The sequence below is a fragment of the Ovis aries genome, chromosome 19 (assembly GCF_016772045.2).
Source record: "Ovis aries strain OAR_USU_Benz2616 breed Rambouillet chromosome 19, ARS-UI_Ramb_v3.0, whole genome shotgun sequence".
NCBI lineage: Eukaryota > Metazoa > Chordata > Mammalia > Artiodactyla > Bovidae > Ovis > Ovis aries.
Window position 1 is genome coordinate 13,919,826 of NC_056072.1, and position 23,189 is coordinate 13,943,014.

At 41.7% G+C, this 23,189-nt stretch overlaps 1 protein-coding gene and 1 long non-coding RNA gene across 9 annotated transcripts in view; one reads left to right on the forward strand and one right to left on the reverse strand.

Annotated features, from left to right (window-relative positions):
* Positions 1-23,189, reverse strand: part of ULK4 (unc-51 like kinase 4) — a 528,243-nt gene that overhangs the window by 45,294 nt on the left and 459,760 nt on the right. The window lies entirely within an intron of this gene.
* LOC132658169 (uncharacterized) lies at positions 9,242-19,316 on the forward strand. The gene is made up of 2 exons (XR_009597350.1): positions 9,242-13,373; positions 14,417-19,316. It is a non-coding gene; the product is annotated as an uncharacterized LOC132658169 (long non-coding RNA).

The following is a 23,189-nucleotide window of genomic DNA, read 5'->3' on the forward strand; positions in this document are numbered from 1 at the left end:
CTAGACGGACCTTTGTTGGCAAAGTAATATCTCTACTTTTGAATATGCTATCTAGGTTGGTCATAACTTTCCTTCCAAGGAATAAGCGTCTTTTAACTTCATGGCTGCAGTCACCATCTGCAGTGGAATTTGGAGCCCCCCAAAATAGTCAGCCACTGTTTCCCCATCTATTTCCCATGAAGTGATGGGACAGGATGCCATGATCTTTGTTTTCTGAATGTTGAGCTTTAAGCCAACTTTTTCACTTTCCTCTTTCACTTTCATCAAGAGGCTCTTTAGTTTCTCTTCACTTTCTGCCATAAGGGTGGTGTCATCTGCATATCTGAGGTGATTGATATTTCTCCTGGCAATCTTGATTCCAACTTGTGCTTCACTCAGCCCAGTGTTTCTCATGATGTACTCTGCAGATAAGTTGAATAAGCAGGATGACAATATAGAGTCTTGACATACTTCTTTCCTGATTTGGAACATACTTCTTTCCCTGTTGCTCCATGTCCAGTTCTAACTGTTGCTTCCTGACCTGCATACAGATTTCTCAAGAGGCAGGTCAGGTGGTCTGTATTCCCATCTCTTTCAGAATTTTCCACAGTTTATTGTGATCCACACAGTCAAAGGCTTTGGCATAGTCAATAAAACAGAAATAGACGTTTTTCTGGTTGGTACCCAAGTATTTTGGTTTTTGCACTGTTGACATTTGCCATCTAATACTGGAATACATTCTTAAATAAATGTGGTTATGTTATACATTACTTTAATATGCATTTCTCACTTTCTTTTTTTTTTTTTTTGCTAATGACATTACTTTCTGTGTATTTTATATTTATTATAGACTACGGAAATGATGTTAGACAAAAAGCATATTTGAGTGATTTTCTTGAGTTCAAAATGGGTCATAAAGCAGAGGCGACTACCTGCAGCATCAACAACACATTTGGACCAGGAACTGCTAAAGAATGTCCAGCGCAGTGGTGGTTCAAGAGACTCTGCACAGGAGGCAAGAGCCCTGAAGATGAGAAGCGTAGTGGCCTGCCACTGGGAGTTGACAACGACAATTAAGAGCCATCATCGGAGCTGATCTTCTTATAACTACATAAGAAGTTGCCGAAGAATGCAACGTCGGCCGTTCTACAGTTGTTTGGCATTTGAAGCAAATTGGAAAGGTGAAAAAGCTTGATAACTGGGTGCCTCCAGAGCTGACCAAAAATGTTAAAAATCATTATTCTGAGGTATCATCTTCTCTCATTCTACACAACAAACCATTTCTTGATCGGATTGTGACATGCAACAAAAAGTGGATTGTATATGACAACCAGAGGTGACCAGCTCAGTAGATGGACTGAGAAGAAACTCTAAAGGACTTCCCAAAGCCAAACTTGCACCAAAAAAGGCCACAGTCACTGTTTGGTGGTCGGCTGCCTATCTGATCCACTACAGCTTTCTGAATCCCAGCAAAACCATTACATCTGAGAAGCGTGCTCAGTAAATCAGTGAGGTGCTCTGAAAACTGCGAGGCCTGCGGCCAGCATTGGTCAACAGGGAGGGCCCAATTCTTCTCCACAACAACGCCCAACCACACGTCGCACAACCAGTGATTCCAAAGTAGAACGCACTGGGCTACAAAGTTTTGCCTCATCAGCCATATTCACCTGACCTCTCGCCAACCAACGACCATTTCTTCAAGCATTTCAACAACTTTTTTGCAGGGAAAACACTTCTATACCCAGCAGGAGGCAGAAAATGTTTTCCCAGAGTTTGTCAAATCCTGAAGCATGGATTTTTACACTTCAAGAATAAACTTATTTCTCATTGGCAAAAATGCGTTGATTGTAATGATTCCTATTTTGGTTAATAAAGATGTGTTTGAGCCTAGTATGATGATTTAAAATTCACAATTCAAAAACCACAATTACTTTTGTACCAACCTAATAAATAAGTAAAAAACTTTAAAATATTAAGAAAAAAGACACGACAAACTTCATTCATTTTGTGAGAAAATGACTGCCAAATGCTCAGGTCTCACCAGTTTGTCAGTAGTTGCTCTTCTGAGTAAAAATGGTGCTTCCAACTTCCGGAATGGCTGTGCGAGGAGCTCCATGGGCCATTCCCAGCAAAACAAGCATAACTGGAAGAAATTATTATTTTAAAGTGTCTAAAATTGTCTTAAGGGATTACAGCAAATGAAGAAACTGTTATTCAAGAAAACCTACTGACATTCAGCAAGAACAGTGAAAGTCTGTGACATTTCAACCATGTGGCATTTCAACTACTCCATCCATCCCTCACCCTTTCTGCTCAGTATCATGGAGACTCTGCTCTAGGCTGGTACATCAAGAATACAGGGCTCTTTTTCACTTTAAGGGCTGTGATACACCCCAACAGGAGCAAGCCACCTGTGCTTCTCATCTTACCCAACTATGTGTTGCAGAGGCTAAATTCCTGGCAAATCAGAGCTGAGAGGTTAGAGGTGCCCTTTCTCCACCCAGCTCCCACTCAGAGAGCAGATGATTTATGTCAGGTCGCTAGGATAACTGGTGCGCCGAAGGCCCTCGCCCCAGTTTGTTCATAAGAGGTTCCATTCCAGAATATGTAAGCTGAGAAGGCCAGGGGCTGTAGTCTCCCACCCAACACTAGCCATAAAACAAGGATGCCGTTCTAAGAGAAACTGGTCACCGTCCCCTCTCCCAGGTCCAGATCCGTAACTTAAGAGAGTTTGCCCAAGAGAAGAGGCAGGATATAAGAACAAAGCACGCCAAAGCTCTTCCCAGATGAACTGACTTTATTTGGAACTGAGAAAGTACAAGGCTGAGGATGCTCTCAAAACCAAATGAGCCTTTGGTAGTGGGCAAGCAAGGGGAGGCAAGTAGCTGTATTGCAGCAACAAGCTAAACTGCAGGCCAGCTTCTTTGCCAGAGAGAATCACGGAAACAGATGGCTCAGAGAAGCCCTCCTAGGCGCAGAACAAATCTCAAGACTAGCCGCAAAAACTCCCCTGCGAAGGGGCCCACATTTACTTGGACTGTTCTGTGGAGCCATTTTTTTCCCCCCAGAGCACCTTGAAAACAGAGACAATAATCAGTTATTAATAAAAGATCATAGCTGGATATTATACCAAAAATGGAGACAGCTTACTGGAAAGATTAGGAAAAGAGAGCCTGCTAAAACCATGATCACCCCAGGGTGATTGTGAAGTGTATCCAAGGCCGCACTCCTGAGAAAGCTTCAAGAAAGGCTTCATACTCTGGAGTTACGAGAAACAGATTCCACTACCATAACTTGCCAATCACTGAACAAATAAGCAAGTGAGTGACAATGACAAGCTCCGAGGGAAGGGGGACCAGTAACCAGAGTTGCTACAATATGTTATCTTAAATGGGGCTTCCGTGGTTTAGACAGTAAAGAATCCGCCTGAAATGCAGGAGACTGAGTTCGATCCATGGGTCGGGAAGATCCGCTGGAGAAGAGAATGGCTACCCACTACAGTATTCTTGCCTGGAGAATTCCATGGACAGAGGAGCCTGGCAGGTACAGTCTGTGGGGTAGCAAAGAGTAGAACACGACTAAGCAACTAACACTTTCACTTATCTTAAATACCAGTTACCAACAAGAAATTATGTATATGGAAACAGAAAAATAAATATGACCCAAACAGGAAGAAAAAGCAGACAACAGAAACCATGACCGGACTCAGAGATTAGATTTAACAGACATAAACTTCAGAGCAGCGTTATAAATATGCTCAAAGATGTTTTAGAAATCATGATTAAAGAAGTAAGGCAAAATGTGATGACAATGTCTCATCAAATAGAGAATATCAAGACGGAGAAATTTTTTAAAAAATAAATTCTGGCGTCGAGAAGTACAAGAGTGATACAGCAAGTTCACTAGAGACCCTCAGCAGTAGATTTCAAAGGGCAGAAAAAAAAGACTCTGTAAACATGAAGTTATATCAATAGAGATTCTACAATCCAAACAACAAAGAGTGAAGGAAAATGAACAGAGGACGTGGTTGTAAGATGCCAGAGTAGGAAGAGCCCGAGTTCGCCTCCTCTCATGGGCACACACAAAATTACAGAACAGAACAATTACAGCACAACTGTCAACAAAAACAGACTGGAACCTGTAAGAAACGCTCTTCCGCAACCACAGATATAAAGAAGGAATCGCGACAAGATGGGCAGGAAGGGAACTGGCGTGGTATAGTCAAGACCCATAACCCTGGGTGGGCGATCCACGAGAGGGAGAATGAGTAATTCCCGCTGCAGAACTTCCCCCCAAGGAGGAAAAGGGCCTGAGTCCCACCGCAGGCTCCCCAGCCCGGGGGTCCCGCATCCGGAGGGCAAGCCCCCAGAATGTTTGGCTCTGAAGGCCAGCTGGACTTACTTTGAGGAGACTCAGAGGGTTGTGAGAAATAAAGACGCCACTATTAAAGAATGCATACAAAATCTCTCATGGCAGAGGCAGCCATATGAAAGGAGATTGTGTTACAACTACCTGCTGATCTTGGAGTGTCTCCTGGAAAAGCAAGGGGCAACCGGAGCTCACCCTGGGACACAGACACTGGTGGCAGCCATTTGGCGAGCTCATTCTACCACACGGGCACTGGTGCTGACAAGTGGCATTTTGGAATCCTCCCTTTAGCTTAGTAGCCTCAGGACCCAGCGCTACTTCCACCCAGTCTGTAGGCACCAGAACCAGTATCTCTCAGGCCAAACAACTAACTGGGTGAAGACAGGGCCCCAGCTCACCAGGAGGCAGCCTGCCTTAAGACACCCTAATTCCTTAGCCATCCCAATGAGAGGGTCCAGGACTGGACCCCACAAACCAGTGCAAGGCACTAGACCCAGGACCCCCAGGACCCTGCAGCCAGAGACTCAAACCCAGCTCCACAGAACATTTCCCACAAAATTAGAACAAATACTGTTAAAATTTCTATGAAAACTCAAATGACCCTAAATAGCTGAAATGAGCTTGAGAAAATAACAGAGCTGGAGGTTTCACACCCTCTGACTTCAGATTATACTACAAAGCTACAGTAATCAAAACAGTATAGTATGGGCACAAAAACAGACACATAGATTAATGAAACAGAATAGAGAGCTCAGAAATAAATCCATATACTTATAGTTAATCTATGGCAAAGGAGGCAAGAATATACAATGGAAAAAAAGACAGTCTCTTCAATAAGTGGTGCTGGGAAAACTAGACAGCTATATATAAAAATGAAATTATAGTATTTTCTAAATACCATACACAAAAATAAACTCAAAATGGATTAAACACCTAAATATAAGTCCCAAACCCATAAAACTCCTAGAAGAAAACATAGGCAGAACACTGACACAAATCAACATTTTTTAAAATCTGTCTCCTAAGGCAAAGGAAACAAGCAAAAATAAATAACTGGGACCTAATTAAGCACAGGATACCGTCAGCAAAGGGAAAAGACAACCTAATACATGGGAGAAAATACTTGCAAATGGTAAGGCCTATAAAAGATTAATATCTAAAACATATAAACAGCTCATACAAGTTAACATAAAAAAAACCAACCCAATTAAAAATGGGCAGAAAATTTGAAAAGACATTTTTCCAAAGAAGACATCCAGATGGCCCATAGGCATATGAGAAGATGCTCAACACCACTAATCATCAGAGAAATGCAAATCAAAACCACCATGATGAATGACTACCATCAAAAAGACCATAAATAACAAATATTGGTAAGGATGAGGAGATAAGGGCACCCTACACACTGCTGGTGGGAATGTAAATTAGTGTAGCCACTGTATAAACAGTATGGAGGTTTCTGAAAACGCTGAAAATAGAACTACCATATGACCCCAGGTAAATGAATAAAGAAGATGTGGTACACACACACACATACACACACACACACACACACACACACAGACACACACACAAAGACACACACACACACACACACACACACACAGGAATACTACTCAGCCATAAAAAATAACCAAAACCTTGACATTTTCAGCAATGTGGATGAACGTGGAGGGTATTAAGCTAAGTGAAATCAATTCAGTTCAGTCACTCAGTCGTGTCCGACTCTTTATGACCCCATGAATCACTGCACGCCAGGCCTTCCTGTCCATCACCAACTCCTGGAGTTCACTCAGACTCATGTCCATCGAGTCAGTGATGCCATCCAACCATCTCATCCCCTGCCGTCCCCTTCTCCTTCTGCCCCCAATCCCTCCCACATCAGTCTTTTCCGATGAGTCAACTCTTTGCGTGAGGTGGCCAAAGTACTAGAGCTTCAGCTTTAGCATCATTCCTTCCAAAGAAATCCCAGGGCTGATCTCCTTCAAAATGAACTGGTTGGATCGTTAGACAAAGACAAATACTATATGGACATGTGGGATCTAAACAATAAAACAAACTAGTGAATATGACAAAAAAGAAAGAGACTCGGATACAGCGAACAAACTAGCGGATATCACTGGAGACAGGGAAGGGGTGAAGGGCAAAAGAGGCGGGAGGGGATCAAGAGATATAAACTACTATGTATAAAAGCAACATGCTACAGGATATACTGGATGGCACAAGGAATACAGCCAATATTTTCACAATAACTATAAACGGAGTATAACCTTTAAAAACTGTGAATCACTATGTGTTGTGCCCCTGAAATATATCGTATATCAACTACACTTCAATTAAGGGAAAAAACCAGAATCAGACTCACAGATACAGAAAGCAAACTAAGGTTACCAAACGGGAGAGGGAGAGGGGGAGAGAGAAATTATGAACGTAAAACAGATGAACAAGAAGCACATAGTGAACAGCTCCGCAAATGATAGTCAGCACCTTCTAATAACATACATAAGTCTACCTAAAACTAACATAATACTGGAAACCAGCTACACTTCAATAAAACAAACAAAAGCTAGAATTGTATGCCTTTTCCCCACAACGCATGTACAAGTTCCATGAAGGCAGGAACCTTTCTTTTTTTGGTTTATCACCAGATGCCAGCATTTACAACAGAATCTTATACAAAAACAGGCAACTCAAATCTTTGTTGAGTAAGTTAACATCTTGGAATATTTCCCTTTTCTTTTGCTCTTTAGCCCATATGTTTTTCTATGAAATTTAAAAAACATACTTTCTAAAAAATTAATACTCCCCTTTAAATATTTGCATGTTTATATGGCTGAATATTTTAATGTATAATAGGCAATTACATCTACTCTCTCAGCAATCCAAACTCACTTCTGATTTTGGAACACTATCATTTCACTTTTTAGCCATCCCCCTAGAGCTAGTGAAAGTCGCTCAGCCATGTCCAACTTTTTACAACCCCATGGACTATAGTCCATGGAATTCTCCAGGGCAGGGTACTGGAGTGGGTAGCCTAACCCTTCTGCAAGGGATCTTCCCAACCAAGGGATTGAACCCAGGCCTCCCGCATTGCAGGCAGATTCTTTACCAGCTGAGCTACCAGGGAAGCCCAGTTAGTTATTTCTGCAGGTAAATAATCTCACACAAAGGATTGGACAGAAGAGACGATGACAGAGCCCAGCTCCAGCCCAGTGTCCCCCCACCCCACCACTGACAAAGACACCGCCACCATTTTTTTTCCTGGTCAAATATACATTCTTCTAAACAAAAAATTACTGATTTTATCACAGTAGGAACCTCAGGAATAAATGGCTGATTCGCAACAGAATTGCAATTCTGATGAAGAAACGTACCAAAATACTCCAGAAGCTGTTCTGATTTATCACGCACTGCCATCTAAACCACAGACTGCGGCTCTGCCACCCAGCTAGAATAACTTCCCGTGATGACAGATGAGAAAAACTTACTTTCTGGTCCTGTGGTTGGGAAAGTTGCTGCCGACTCCTTTCCTTTGATACCTGTTTGCTGTTAACTCACACATGCTGCAGGGAATGAGTCACTGGACCTCCCTTCTCCTGTGGGTGCAGTTTTACTGACCCTTTAACTAATGGGTATATCCTATGCTGATGTCCCAGGGATGGAGGTAAATTATTAATGTGTTTTAAGGCAAAAATGGCTCACAGCTCTTTATCGTCTCTCTTGAGAAAATGCTAATGAAGGAAAACACAGGTGGAAAAAAATAAGACAGGAAAAAACAACCTCTGTTCTTCCATTCCATGAGTGGGTAAGTGGTAATTGGTAGTAGATGGGGTTTTGCTTTCCTGGAGCAGAGACTTGAGAGAGTATTTTAAAAATGTGGGTCTCAAAAAGTAGTTTCAGTTTGTAGTATCAGTTTGATGCTATAATTTAAGAAGTCCACATCTGTTTGAACTGGATTGTTAGGTTAGGTTTCTTTTTTTTTTTTAATGGTTGTTTGCACATTTTCATAAAAATGAATACTTGGGTTTGGTTTTGTATGCTGTAACTATGCATAGTTTTGTCTAGCTTTTAGTTCAAAACTTTATATTATAAATAGTACTGGGAGAAATGCCACAAATGAAGATGTGTTTGTAGCTGCCTAACACTAGTTAGGATACTGTGCTTGATGTTGGTAGAAAGAAAAGTTGAGGAGGGTTTGTGATAGGCCCTGAGGGGCGGAAGGCAATTGGCAATATGGTCTGTAAGGTCAGAAGCAATCTAAAAAAACAACTTGGACACTGTTGATTGACACTGTGTCCAATCACAGCTTTCAAAGAAAACAGGCAGCCTTTGGAATGAAGAGGCCTTAATCAATGATGTCCCTGTAACTGGTAGAAGATGACTGATTCATTTAGAAAACTTAATTCCAAGTGTGTTAATTTTGTTCTAAAAAGAACGATAAAGGGGTCAGTACCACTGGATCTATTAAGATGGATTCTGAGGAATAAAGGATTGTGTCTGAAAAGGTATATTTAGCTGAAACAGCTCTATGAAAATGAGTTTAGATATTCATTGCGTGATTTCTAGAAACAGGTCCCTTTTTAACTTGAACACAATGTTAAAACTAGTTAAAGATGGCCCCAGAGACATTCTTGGGAGGTCTAAGGGCAATAAACATAAAACCTCCATCTCATTATGGATACTCAACAAAAGGCAGCCATTATGACTATGAGATAATCTAGTGCAAAGTCCTATGTAAACTGGGCTGTATGAATCCAGAGGTATCACTATTATTACCCTGATGATGACGATGAATGTGATAATACATGTCAACTGTTGGAATCACAGCACATTTTTATTTTTCAGTAACAAGGAGAGTGGTTGGGTCCCCAGGAGCCTCATGCATCTAGCATAAATTCCTCTGCATCTGTAGAACCAAAGGGATCCCCACTAACCCTGCCCAGCCCCACAACCCAGCCTGGGCACTGCAAATAGCTGTCACCTGCCATGGTCCTGGACCAAAATGCTCCTCAGTTTTGAACAGGCTACTGAATTGGTCCTAAGAAGCCTGTCCTTCAAATAAGGCATTGAGGCTGCTTCAAAACACATTTGGAGATGCAGTAATTTAATGCAATTATATCTTACTGCCATTAAAAAAAAAAAAAAAGCCTGGAAACAGTCCATGAACTTTAACTGCCAGGTCTCACTTCTTCCCTTTAAAATACAGCAAATTTGGACCCTGAGAAGGTTCTTCCTCCCGAGATTTCACATTTCCATGACTACTTCAGGGGGCTTCTTTACAATAAGATGAGAGGTATTAACAGCAGTATTACTGCTACAGGTATTATGCAACAGATAATAACAGAGGTATTAACAGGGTGGTAACAGCCTTCTGGAGAAGGAAATGGCAACCCACTCCAGTATTCTTGCCTGGAAAATCCCATGGATGGAGGAGCCTGATGGGCTACGGTCCATGGGGGTCGCAACAGTTGGACATGCCTTAGCGACTAAACCAACAACGGCCTTGAAAACCCCTTTTCTAGTCTCCTGTGCTTTTACAAATTCAGCATTCGTGTACAGAGAGCTGGGTATAAAATATTTAACAACTCTTGCATATAGAAGCCTAGCTCCCTCACAGCCAGTGAGACCTGCCCCCCCCCCCCCCACTCTAAAAGCTGGGTTGGGGGTGTTGCAGGTAAATTTTCCATGGCATTGCCTTTGCTCTAAGTCCCTTATTTGAATTTTTGTGGACAGGGTTTCTTAAAGTGAGGTCTCTGCTACAACTGGCAACCCACTACAACTGCCTACTGTAAGGTCCTATGTCCCAAGGTACTAGCTACAGACCACCTGCATCAGAACCACTTTGAACTGGATAAAAAGCAGAGCCTGATCACAGACCTAATAAGCCAGAATCTCTGGTAGGGATCAAGAATGTGCATTTCTTCAAGGCTCCTGGGTGATCCTCACAAACACTGAAGTCTGGGAACCACCAGAGAAAGACACGGCAGATGCTTCCATCTGGCCATATCACCCAGGGCTCAGCATACCTGCTGAACTACATTGCAACCATATGAAAACCAGAGTGGAGATTTTTTTACTTCACTCAAAAAGAAACAGAAATCAACGTATACCAAAGACTTACAGGATGACACTTTGAAAATTAAGGTGAAAAGGACACATGGTAGATGGTTATCTATACGACTGGAATAAGGGGAAGAATTCTTAAGCAAGGTTCCAAAGGTACACACCAAAAACAAACAACAGATACTTTCCTGGTTAATGAAGCACATCATAGGAAGAGTTGACAAGCATGACAGGTATAGAGATCATATTTGCCATCTTTAGATCTAAATATCTAGAACACATAAGTGATCTCTGCAAATCAATCAGAAAAGACCAAGGGTGCCAACAGAACAGTGAGCAAAGGACAGGAATAGAAAATTCACAAAAGCACTTGTTTTCAGAGAAACACAAATTAAATTTACATGTCATTACTTGACACCCATTAAAATGGATATAAGTGCCTGGCAAACAGAAAGTTGGGTAAAACCAAATCCTGCAAGGACGTGCAGAAGCCAAGGGTCCTAAAAGACACTGTTGGGGGGAGTTTAACCTGGTGCAGCCACTCTGTCAAATCAAGTCAAACTATCTTTCAGTACATCTTGAAAGATAGCCTGCCCATGCCCTAAGTGTGGTCCTGCAAGTCCATCTGAGATCTATTAATATACTCCAGAGGCAAAGAACTACATGTACATACAGTAACACAAATAATGTTTTATAATGTTGGGGGAAAAAGCATAAAAAAAGAGTACTATCAACAGTACAGTGTCATTTGTCTAAGTTAAAAATATACACAAAAGAGCTGTGTGTGAGTAGAAATTGGAGAAGAGAAAACTAAATCCTGACTTCTAGCTGAATAACAACAAACTACAACAAAACATGGGCCAGGTAAGTCTATCTAAAGAGAGAAACTTTAAATTCAGCTCCAAGACAAAAATGAACATTGCTGTTAATCAGGATTTACGGTACTGACTAAAATACTCTTGTGGTCTCAGCACTCCTGTACTACAGGAAGTTAATCCTTCATCAACTGGCGGGGGGCTGATGCTGGCTGGAATCCTGCAGCCGTGTCCGTGGCCCTGCCTACTCACCACCCACCAGGCAGGGCTGGGAGCAGGTGTGCGAGGATCCCCTGATACCTCTTCCCCAATTTCACTCCCATGAGCACTTGCAGATGTTGTGAAAGGCAGGTATGATGATGTAGGCACTTTGTGTTAGGATTATTTTTACTCAGTCACCAAAAAAGTAACAAGAAAAATAACTGCAATTCCAAGAGAAAATGGACAGACTTCAGAATTTAAAACACAGAAAAATAGGGGGGAAAAGAGAAGATCTGAAAGGTTTCCCCTTTCTGGTGGATGGTGCAGGTTAGTTACGTCCTGGGTCCCTAAGGAGGGGGATACAGCAAAGCCTGAGGCTGCTTCTCTCCAGCTGTTCCACGATCCGGCAGCATGTTGCTTCTTATGCTTCCAGAACGATAGCTATCAGTGTGGGTTTGGCCCCACAGGAAGCCAGGTTGACCAAAGACCTGAGTTCTGAGACTGCAGCTATTTTATCTGGGGCCACAGCATCAGGAAGGCAGCCCTTTCCCTTTCTTTCAATTCAGTGAGCGGGTTCCGAGAACCTCTGGCGCACGTGGCCTGTGCTGGAGACACAAGGGGACACAAAGAAGATGGGGGCATGGCTGCTGGGGAGGCGGTGTCTAGTTAGCATCACTGTATCTCTGTTACTCAACACTCATCAGTTCTCTGCAGAATCAGAAAGCTAAGCTGAGCAACAGGGGGTACCACAGAACATCTTATGAGATCCTTCACCAAATGTAGTGCATTTATGAAGTATCTACTCCATGCACTTTGTGACCCCATGGACTGTATCCCGCCAGGCTCCTCTGTCCATGGAATTCTCTAGACAAGAATACTGGTGTGGGTTGCCGTTTCCTCCTCCAGGGAATCTTCCCAACCCACAGATCAAACCTGGGTCTCCTGCACTAGCAGGCAGATTCTCTACCACTGAGCCACCAGGAAAGCAGACTCCATACACAGAGTTACACAAAGGCATGAGATGTACAGGGTGGATTATTGAGTTTAATAGGAACTCAATAATTGGAGGCAACAGGGCACAGAGAACTACCACCAGGTTAGGTTTAGGGGACCAACCACGCAGTGTGGAGACAGCAGAGGGCTGCTGATGGTTAGTGAGAGAGCAGAAAGGGCCATGGGTCGTGAAGGATGGATGAGACTGGACCAGTGAAAAGAACAACGAGGGAACAGTGTGAGCAAAAGCAAAGGTTTGAGGGACCTCCCTGGTGGTCCAGTGGCTAAAACTCTGTGTTCCCAAAGCAAGGGGCCCGGGTCTGATCACTAGTCAGGGAACTAGATTCCCACATCCACAACTAAAGAATCCACGTGCTACAAGGAGGACTGAAGGTCCTGTATGCTGCAACCAGGACTCAGTGCAGCCAAATAAACAAACATAAGGAAATACATACAAGCAAAGGCTTGAAGTGAAAGGTACCCTCCCTCTCTGGGTAGCATTTTTCTCTTCACTTTCTCAAAAGCAATATAAGGGCCTCTTCCCTCTTTATCCCGTGCACCATGGTCTTAGAGGAGTCACCTTTGGTTTTCCTGTTTTCCAACCAGCATATCATGATAAACTGTGTGTGTTTCCCTTTTGCGTGAAGGAAACCTTGTGCTAAAACTACAGACTGGGAAAACATTAGCACCACGAGAATAAAAACAAACCATCATCCTTCCAAAGGAGGTAATCAGCCAAATGAGATCACCTAATAGCAGGAAGAAAGGGAACGACCAGTAGGGTTTGTTACAGTGGCAAGAATGTCCCTTATTTCTTCACAGCATAAACTACAATCTTCTGATGGCTTAAATGATATGTTTTTCATTAAAATACAGGTTGACACTGTACACTCAGCTGGACCCTGGTGACTGAAAGATGGATATCATGGCAGGATTTTCCCAAGAATGCCCAAGGTAAAACCCTCTTTCCAAAAAGTGACCCTATCCGTTTGTTCACTCAGAAAAATGAGAACAACTAAAAGAAGCTCAGGAGGTCGGGATGTCCTGGGAAGTTGCAAGAATTAAGATGGACTATATGTGGATCAGAGACAGAAAATTTTCAAAAAATATTTACACTTACATATAAATTATTCATTGATTTCTTAAAGGTTAAGAGCTAAACTCCAATTAAATATAAAAAACGAATCAGATTTTATGTTATGTTATGTAAAGCAGACACTTTCAATACAAATACTCATCCATTCAGCAAATTCTAGAATTTATGCCACAGTCTTGGTTACAAATGATTTTGAGAGACACAAACTGCATGTGAGGAGTGGTTCCTGGCACTGAAGGAGGCGTTTTTAATGAAATGACACATTTTATTTTACACAGTGTATATACACATAATTGCCTTGTATACATGCATGTATGTACATATCTATACAGATAAATGTGTATGTTTATATCTGTTGTTCAGTCGCTAAGTTGTGTCCAACTCTTTGTGACCCCATGGGCTGCAGCACGCCAGGTTTCCCTGTCCTTCACCATCTCCTGAAGTTTGCTCAAATTCATGTCCAATATCTTTACATAAGGGCTTTCCAGGTGGCACTAGTGGTAAGAACCTGCCTGCCAATGCAGGAGACATAAGAGATGGGGGTTCTACCCCTGGGTTGGGAAGATTACCCTGGAGGAGGTCATGGCAGCCCACTCCAGTATTCTTGCCTGGAGAATCCCATGGACAGAGGAGCCTGGAGGGCTACAGTCGATAGGTCGCAAAAAGTCGGATACAACTGAAGCGACCTTGGCATGCACGCACAAGCTTATATAGACATATAAAATAATGCTTTTATGTGTGTAATAAAATAAAGCCAAGTCTTTCTCATACTGCAATAAAAATCTCTGTACATAATGACTAGGCTCCCGGACCCCCTCACTAGTTGGGGCTGTCTGCTCTAGCACAGCTGGGGCTCCCCAGTAATAGATTGCTCTGATCTGTGCTCTCCTTCTCTCTGCAGGCAGCAAATTCACAGCATTCGGATCACGGGAGGTACCGTTACACCTCACAAATCAATATGGACAACTCCTCAAATTCGATCCTTGAATACAAGTTTGAAGCTAATTCCTGCAAGAATTTCATTATTAACTGAAGTGCAATTTAGAATCTGTGATTGAAACGCCTGCCGGCTACAATTCCCAATTCTCGTCTTCTACTAGATTACCCTGCATTTGTTAGAGAATGTATTAACCTTAAGTTAAAGAGAGTTCCATTTGTGCGCTTGTATATACACAAGAACATGCATATAGTAGATTACTATATCCTTCCTCCTCTGTTGAAAACAAAAGTAAAAAGAAACATACTAGGCTTCTTCAGGCAAAAGAAGCTCACAGTCAATAGGGTACAAGTTTTGGGGACTCTGGAATAAAAGAAAAGCTCACGGACAATCTGCATTTTGGTGGTCACGTGCAAAATCCATTTGACAAGTTTTAGGCTGTTTTTAACGACATTTCTTCTTTCCTTTCTCCCTAAGTCGCTTCACCCTGACTGGTAGGCTGGACAGTTTATTTCAAGGTCACTTAGACATGGTGACAGCGTCTGATGCTTTGGGAGGGACACAGTGAAGGCCACGGACAGGGGCACTGTGAGCCAGACTAGCACCCAGAGGGACCACCAACCCAGAGGCCATGTCCCCACCCTGCCCAGCTCACCCGATCAACAGCCAGGCCTTTGGAACACAGGGCACATACCCCAGGATGGCAGCACCCATCTACATCCCCCGTAACAGTGCACAAGGGTTCCCTTTAGTCCACATCCTTGCCAGCATTTGATGTCATCTGGATAATAGCTCTCCTAACAAGCATGAGGTGATATTGTGGTTTTGATTTGTATTTTCCTGATGATTAGTGATGCTGAGCATCTTTTTACTATCTTTGGCCATTTGTATATCTTCCTTGGGAAAATATCTAATTGAATCTTTTGATACTTTACTCATTTGTTAATAGGGTTCTTTCTGTTTGTTTGCTGATGAGTTGTATGAGTCCTTTATATATTTGGAACTGTTGTTGCTGTTGTTGTTTAGCCACTTAGTCCTGTTTGTCCCTTTGCAAGCCCATGGACTATAGCCCACCAGGCTCCTCTGTCTGTGGGATTTTCCAGGCAAGAATACTGAAGTGGGTTGCCATTTCTTCCTCTAGGGGATCTTCCCGGACCAGGGATCGAGCCTGCATCTCCTGTGTCTCCTGAATTGTCAGGCAGATTCTTTACCTGCCGAGCCATCATGAAAGCCCAATGTTTTAGGTAAGGGCTCTGAAATGAATGCAGGCTCTTGATCAACTAATTTAGGAATAACTATACAAAACAACCCAGTGTTTGTTAACATTGCATTTATATATCAGGCTCTCTTAGTGTTTTCAAGCATTTGATAAGGTGGACCAGCACAGAAATTTTGCTTTTGGGAGAGTTTATTTATACTTGGTGAAATGAGAATTAATAAAAGAACTTTAGAATTAAATGCCTGGTTTCTAGAAAAGGAAGAAAAAGGGCAAGCTAGCACCTTCCATCTTCATCCTTACATCCTGAGCAACCTGCTAAAAGATGATGACCACAGGGGACTTTGTTCAGACTGGCCTATTTACCTCATTATAACAAGGGCACTTTCTAATCACACCAACAAATTGCTTCAATGACCATTTCTAATTTGCTCTTCCTTTAGATACTTTTCTCACTTTTCTCTGTAAAACTTCTACTTCCTTTCATGCCCATTTGCCCTCATGTTGGCATCACGTCCCCGGCCACCTGCCTTCTCTGTCTACTCCAGCACATCTCCCCTCCAGGACCCACTAAGAGAAGCTGCTTCAGAGTTCCTGATCATTAACATAATTAACACCTTTTCATTGTGGAAGAGACGGGCAGTCACCTTTCAAGTGCAGCAATTATGGAAATAATCACGCAGATGTGTGGCAATTTCATAGTAACTGTGCACCTATGGCATACTGGAGGAGGCTGGGAGGGTTCCAAGCTGCTTGAGTATGCAGTGATGCTAATTAGTGTGATAACTTGTATTTAGACGGCGCCATTCTGCCCCAGCCACCTAAACTGGTGTACAATTATGTACAATTAACAGTCACCTATAAAGAGTGACAACATTCAGAACACAAGAGCCATATTTTCAGAAAGGAACACAGGCAGAGGAAAGCTTGGGGACAGGCTGGCATTTCTTTTCTTGGGGAGAAGACTCCCCTGGAGAGTCAGCAGTGATGGGGCAGACATGAAATTCAGACTTCTCGCTTCTTTCAGTATTTTAGGAGATGAAGATGGCAGAAATGAAGACTTGGCATGTCTAAGCCTGAGGCTGGAAAGGTAGATATGCCAGACGCCAGAACCCTGCAGGAGGCAAAGTGGTCTGGATAATTTGGGATGGTCACTCTAGGAAGATACAACTGAACAGAATACACATGGAATTCGGCAGTAAAAGACAAAGATGCCACAAAAAAAGAAAACTACAGGCCAATATCACTGATGAACATAGATGCAAAAATCCTTAACAAAATTATAGCAAGCAGAATCCAACAACACATTAAAAAGGTCATACACCATGACCAAGTGGACTTTATCCCAGGGATGCAAGGATTCTTCAATATCCGCAAATCAATCAATATAATTCACCACATTAACAAATTGAAAAATAAAAGCCATATTCTCAATAGATGCAGAGAAAGCCTTTGACAAAATTCAACATCCATTTATGATAAAAACTCTCCAGAAAGCAGGAATAGAAGGAACATACCTCAACATAATAAAAGCTATATATGACAAACCCACAGCAAACATTATCCTCAATGGTGAAAAATTGAAAGCATTTCCCTAAAGTCAGGAACAAGACAAGGGTGCCCACTTTCACCACTACTATTTAACATAGCTCTGGAAGTTTTGGCCACAGCAATCAGAGCAGAAAAAGAAATAAAAGGAATCCAAATTAGAAAGTAAGAAGTAAATCTCTCACTGTTTGCAGATGACATGATCCTCTACATAGAAAACCCTAAAGACTCCACCAGAAAATTACTAGAGCTAACCAATGAATATAGTAAAGTTGCAGGATATAAAGTCAACATACAGAAACCCCTTACATTCCTATACACTAATAATGAGAAAGTAGAAAAAGAAATTAAGGAAACAATTCCATTCACCATTGCAACGAAAAGAATAAAATACTTAGGAATATATCTACCTAAAGAAACTAAAGACCTATATATAGAAAACTATAAAACTCTGGTGAAAGAAATCAAAGAGGACACTAATAGATGGAGAAATATACCATGTTCATGGATTGGAAGAATCAATATAGTGAAAATGAGTATACTACCCAAAGCAATCTACAGATTCAATGCAATCCCTATCAAGCTACCAGCCATATTTTTCACAGAGCTAGAACAAATAATTTCACAATTTGTATGGAAATACAAAAAACCTCGAATAGCCAAAGCAATCTTGAGAAAGAAGAATGGAACTGTGCCGGGGGCCAGCGTGAGGAATTCCGCCCATGGCAAAGGTCATGAGGAAGGAGGCTTGGCATACGCAAAGGCGTGATCAAGCCTCAGGAAACCCCCTGTTCCCGAGCATCTAACCCCAAAACCAGAGTCTGTTTTATGCTCTCACCTACACCTCTGACTTTACGGGGGGCTCTCCCCATAACCGTTTCTCTCGGAGAAGGAGTAAACGTGCAGCTCCAAGGCAATAAAAATTCCTGGGTGTGACAAGAGTGTTTCAGCTTACAGACTCCTCTGAGGGTTATCTAGCCCACCTGTATAGGTTCGTCCGGCCACATGTGATTGTTTACAGCCTCCGAATCTGAGAGGCACGAGATGTTTTAGACTTACTAAAGGCAAATTCTTTTGGGGAGTTAGAAATTATTAGTATAGTCGGTTAGGAATTATATTGGTGAAGGGTCTCTTCATTTGTTGTGTCAATAATTGCTGCTAATTCCCTGCTCTGGGTGGGACAAGGATGTCTCAGGTCAAACCTCTCTGCTGACAGACTAGCTTGTGTGACAGGATTATCCTTACTGCCGCCACTAGGCACATGATTGTTTACTACCTCTCAACCATAAACAGCACAGAGAGTTTTGGAGTATTTTGAGAGTCTTAATTAGCATAGGACTTTTTCTTCTTGTTGAGTCAATAATTGCCGCCAGGCCTCTATATCCTTAGGTACCTGGGAATATATTAATCAATGTATTTGGAATATAGCAAAGGAAATATGGTAGTTTTTGATGTTAGAAATACTAGACTTTTTGAGTTAATGGATTTTTTTCTTTTGTAATAGATCACTGTGCTTTGTTAGAAATCACTGTGTCCTTGCTATGTAAAAGTGTAACTTTATCATATCTTAAGACTAAATAGATCTTAAGGGGAGCATTGGTGAAAGGATTTTCATTTGTTGGGCTGATGTTTGCTGCTAAATCTCCATGTTCCCTACCCTTATAATGAATATAACTAACATATAGGAGAAATAAGTATTAACCTTTAAGCATATAGGAAAAATAAGTATTAACCTTTAAGACTAATCATGTTAACCTTGGGTTGAATAAATTCCTTTCTTGATTGTAACTCACTACACCCTCACCCTATAGTAATGCAGCTTTATTTGGAGGATGGTGCCTGGTTTAAGAAAAAACACCCTTGGAAGAAATAAGTTTTTTGGTTATCAGAAAGAAAGGATCATAAAATGTCAGCAGGTCTCACTCATGGCCAGAAGATGATGTAATATCCCTAAGACCTTTTTTTTTTAATACATTTATGTGAAGCACCTGATTTTGACAAGGGTCAGGACTGCTGACCCCCACGTGACTCTGTATTCATCCCTGTGTGTAACAAAAGGTATATAAGCAAACCCCAAAATAAAGAAATCGGATCAGTTTCTGGAAAGACTGATTCCCTCATGTCGCTTCTTTCTTGCTCCCGTTTTTCTGGCTGAATTCCCATCTGGAGCATGCATGCTATTCCACGTAATCCAAGTTATTCAGCCTCCTTTTCTCCACTAATCTTCCTACTACACTATCCATTTCTAATCTCTCTATATCTGTGATTAAATATGTATTTTTCCAAAGACGCCGACTCCGTCCCCCCACCTTCGAATCACCCTAGATCCACCGGGGCTGGACCCCGGCAGAACTGGAGGAATCAACTTGCCTGACTTCAGGCTCTACTACAAAGCCACAGTCATCAAGACAGTATGGTACTGGCACAAAGACAGACATATAGATCAATGGAACAAAATAGAAAGCCCAGAGATAAATCCACACACATATGGACACCTTATCTTCGACAAAGGAGGCAAGAATATACAATGGAGTAAAGACAATCTCTTTAACAAGTGGTGCTGGGAAAACTGGTCAACCACTTGTAAAAGAATGAAACTAGATCACTTTCTAACACCATACACAAAAATAAACTCAAAATGGATTAAAGATCTAAACGTAAGACCAGAAACTATAAAACTCCTAGAGGAGAACATAGGCAAAACACTCTCTGACATAAATCACAGCAGGATCCTCTATGACCCACCTCCCAGAATACTGGTAAAAGCAAAAATAAACAAATGGGACCTAATTAAAATTAAAAGCTTCTGCACAACAAAGGAAACTATAAGCAAGGTGAGAAGACAGCCTTCTGAATGGGAGAAAATAATAGCAAATGAAGCAACTGACAAACAACTCATCTCAAAAATATACAAGCAACTCCTGCAGCTCAACTCCAGAAAAATAAACGACCCAATCAAAAAATGGGCCAAAGAACTAAATAGACATTTCTCCAAAGAAGACATACAGATGGCTAACAAACACATGAAAAGATGCTCAACATCACTCATTATCAGAGAAATGCAAATCAAAACCACAATGAGGTACCATTTCACGCCAGTCAGAATGGCTGTTATCCAAAAGTCTACAAGCAATAAATGCTGTAGAGGGTGTGGAGAAAAGGGAACCCTCTTACACTGTTGGCGGGAATGCAAACTACTATAGCCACTATGGAGAACAGTGTGGAGATTCCTTACAAAACTGGAAATAGAACTGCCTTATGACCCAGCAATCCCACTGCTGGGCGCACACACTGAGGAAACCAGAATTGAAAGAGACACATGGACTCCAATGTTCATTGCAGCACTGTTTATAATAGCCAGGACATGGAAGCAACCTAGATGTCCATCAGCAGATGAATGGGTAAGAAAGCTGTGGTACATATACACAATGGAGTATTACTCAGCCATTAAAAAGAATACATTTGAATCAGTTCTAATGACGTGGATGAAACTGGAGCTGATTATACAGAGTGAAGTAAGCCAGAAAGAAAAACACCAATACAGTATACTAACACATATATATGGAATTTAGAAAGATGGTAACGATAACCCTGTATGCGAGACAGCAAAAGAGACATAGATGTATAGAACAGTCTTTTGGACTCTGTGGGAGAGGGAGAGGGTGGGATGATTTGGGAGAATGGCACTGAAACATGTATAATATGAGAAATGAATCGCCAGTCCAGGTTCGATGCAGGATACAGGATGCTTGGGGCTGGTGCACTGGGATGACCCAGAGGGATGGTATGGGGAGGGAGGTGGGAGGGGGGTTTAGGATTGGGAACACGTGTACACCCATGGCGGATTCATATTGATGTATGGCAAAACCAATACAATGTTGTAAAGCAAAAAAAAAAAAAAAAAAAAAGACAAAGATCCTGTTCCTGCAGAACCAGATGAGAGTTGAGGTTTCACAGCAGCGTATTGTAAAAGGAAGTGTTTACACACTTCACGTCCACAGAGCGATATGGTTTCTGGAGATGGAAAAGCAACTATCAGTGTCACTAAATGATAAACCGTTAGCATCAGCAACAGAGCCGGGCCAGCTCTATTGTCAGACCACAGATAGACAGAGAAGCACATTCACTCTGGCCCCTGTGTCTCCAGAGGGACGCTGGTAAATGAGGCGGCAGACAAAAGAGCCCGGAGAGGTGGAGGGTCTGGAAACTAGCATGCAGCCGTATGAGCAAAGAGGCAGCTCAGAGGAGGAGACATGACATGCTGAGAGAGCGGAGACATTACTGCAGTATACAGAAGTTTCTGCTGTTTTAAGAGGTTGGACGTAGTTTATCTTATTACCAGTTAGATTAGATTCCACTGGTGGAAGTTACAGAGGGGAAGTTACACAGAAGGTATATATGCAAATCCAACATAAAGGCTTGAAAGATGCCAAGCTTCCAAACATGGAATTTACTCAGACAGAAACTGAACAATCCCTTATAGTTTGTGGGTGGAGGAACTGATCGTGGGCAGAGGTGAGGGTAAGGCTGCCTCTGGGGCTCCATCAAGGAGAGCGAGACCTGCAGGGTGGATGGCTAGATGGTGCTGAACAACTGGAAGACCACAGCCATGCTTCTGTGTGGGGGTCAGACACACAATCTTCCTCGGTTCCCTGTTCTTTATTTTATTGCTTTACTTTTTAAAAATTAGCTTAGAGTAAAATGCACTTTTCTGTGACTAGTTCTATGAATTTTGGCATGTAAGTGGCATGTTTACCATCATCACAATCAAGATACAGAGCAAATCCCTCACCAAAAGCAATTTCCTTTTGCCAGCCCTTTTCCCAAACCCTGGTAACCACTGATCGCTTCCCCATAGCTTTGCCACATTGAGGGTGTCAGATAAACAGAATCCTGCTCTGTGGAACCTTTAGACACACTGGCTTCTTTCATTCAGGACAATGCCTCTGAGATGCATCCAAGTGAGAGGTTCTGTGTATCTACAGTTCAAATTCTTAAGCAGACAATGTTGGGGAACATCCATTGCCTATTTTGCCTACTTTGAAATCTCTGGGGTTTTTTCAGGTTTTTCAAAGTTCTTGCCTTAATCTGGGAAGCAGTGAATCCGGTTTAAGAAAATTATAGTGCCTGGTGCCTCTAGTGATCTTTTCTTTCTGAAATCTTTTTCTTTCTGCTGGTGTTCAATTTTAAAGGAAACTGAATTCTAGAAAAATAAAAAACTGTAAAAAAAAAACCCATATGCTACAGATCAGTACATATATATATATATATATATATATACACACACGGATAAGGAAATGAAATTTTCCCTCTACAACTTTTGCCTTTAGAGGAACACACCATTAACAGTTTGATGACCATTCTTTATAGATGCATTCCTAAGCTTATTTAGTCATATATGCTTGATATTTATAAAAATGGGATCTTACTAAAAATACAGTTGTATAATTCAACACCACCAACATCTTTTCCTATCTATAAGTAGTTCCATCTCATTATTTCTATGTACTTCATGGTATTCTATTATACAGATGAGCCAACCATTTTTGAAGTTTTCACTAATGCAATGTAACAATAAACACCTTTGTTTATATATCTTAGGATTTAAAACTGTTTGGATGAAAAAATAAAGCTCTTCATAAGGGTATTTACTGGAAGAACACATTAGATTTGAAAAATGGTATTTCATTAAGGAATAAAATACAGAAACAGAAGATTATTAAAACATAAGCACCAGAATTAAAGTTCTCTACTTGTATGAGCATGAAGATGTTTCAGATTAATATCACCTTAATTAGCCTCCTCGCCACAGACCCAGAGGTTCCTCTTTAGACAGTTAAATGCGCTTCTCCCCTGAAGCTAAGAGCTGCTTCCTGCCACCGATTTTATAATCCTGCTGTCACTGAGCTTTCCGGACTTGGTGGGTTAGAGTCAATGTCAGAGGTTAGACTTTGCCAGCCCAAGGATGCTCAG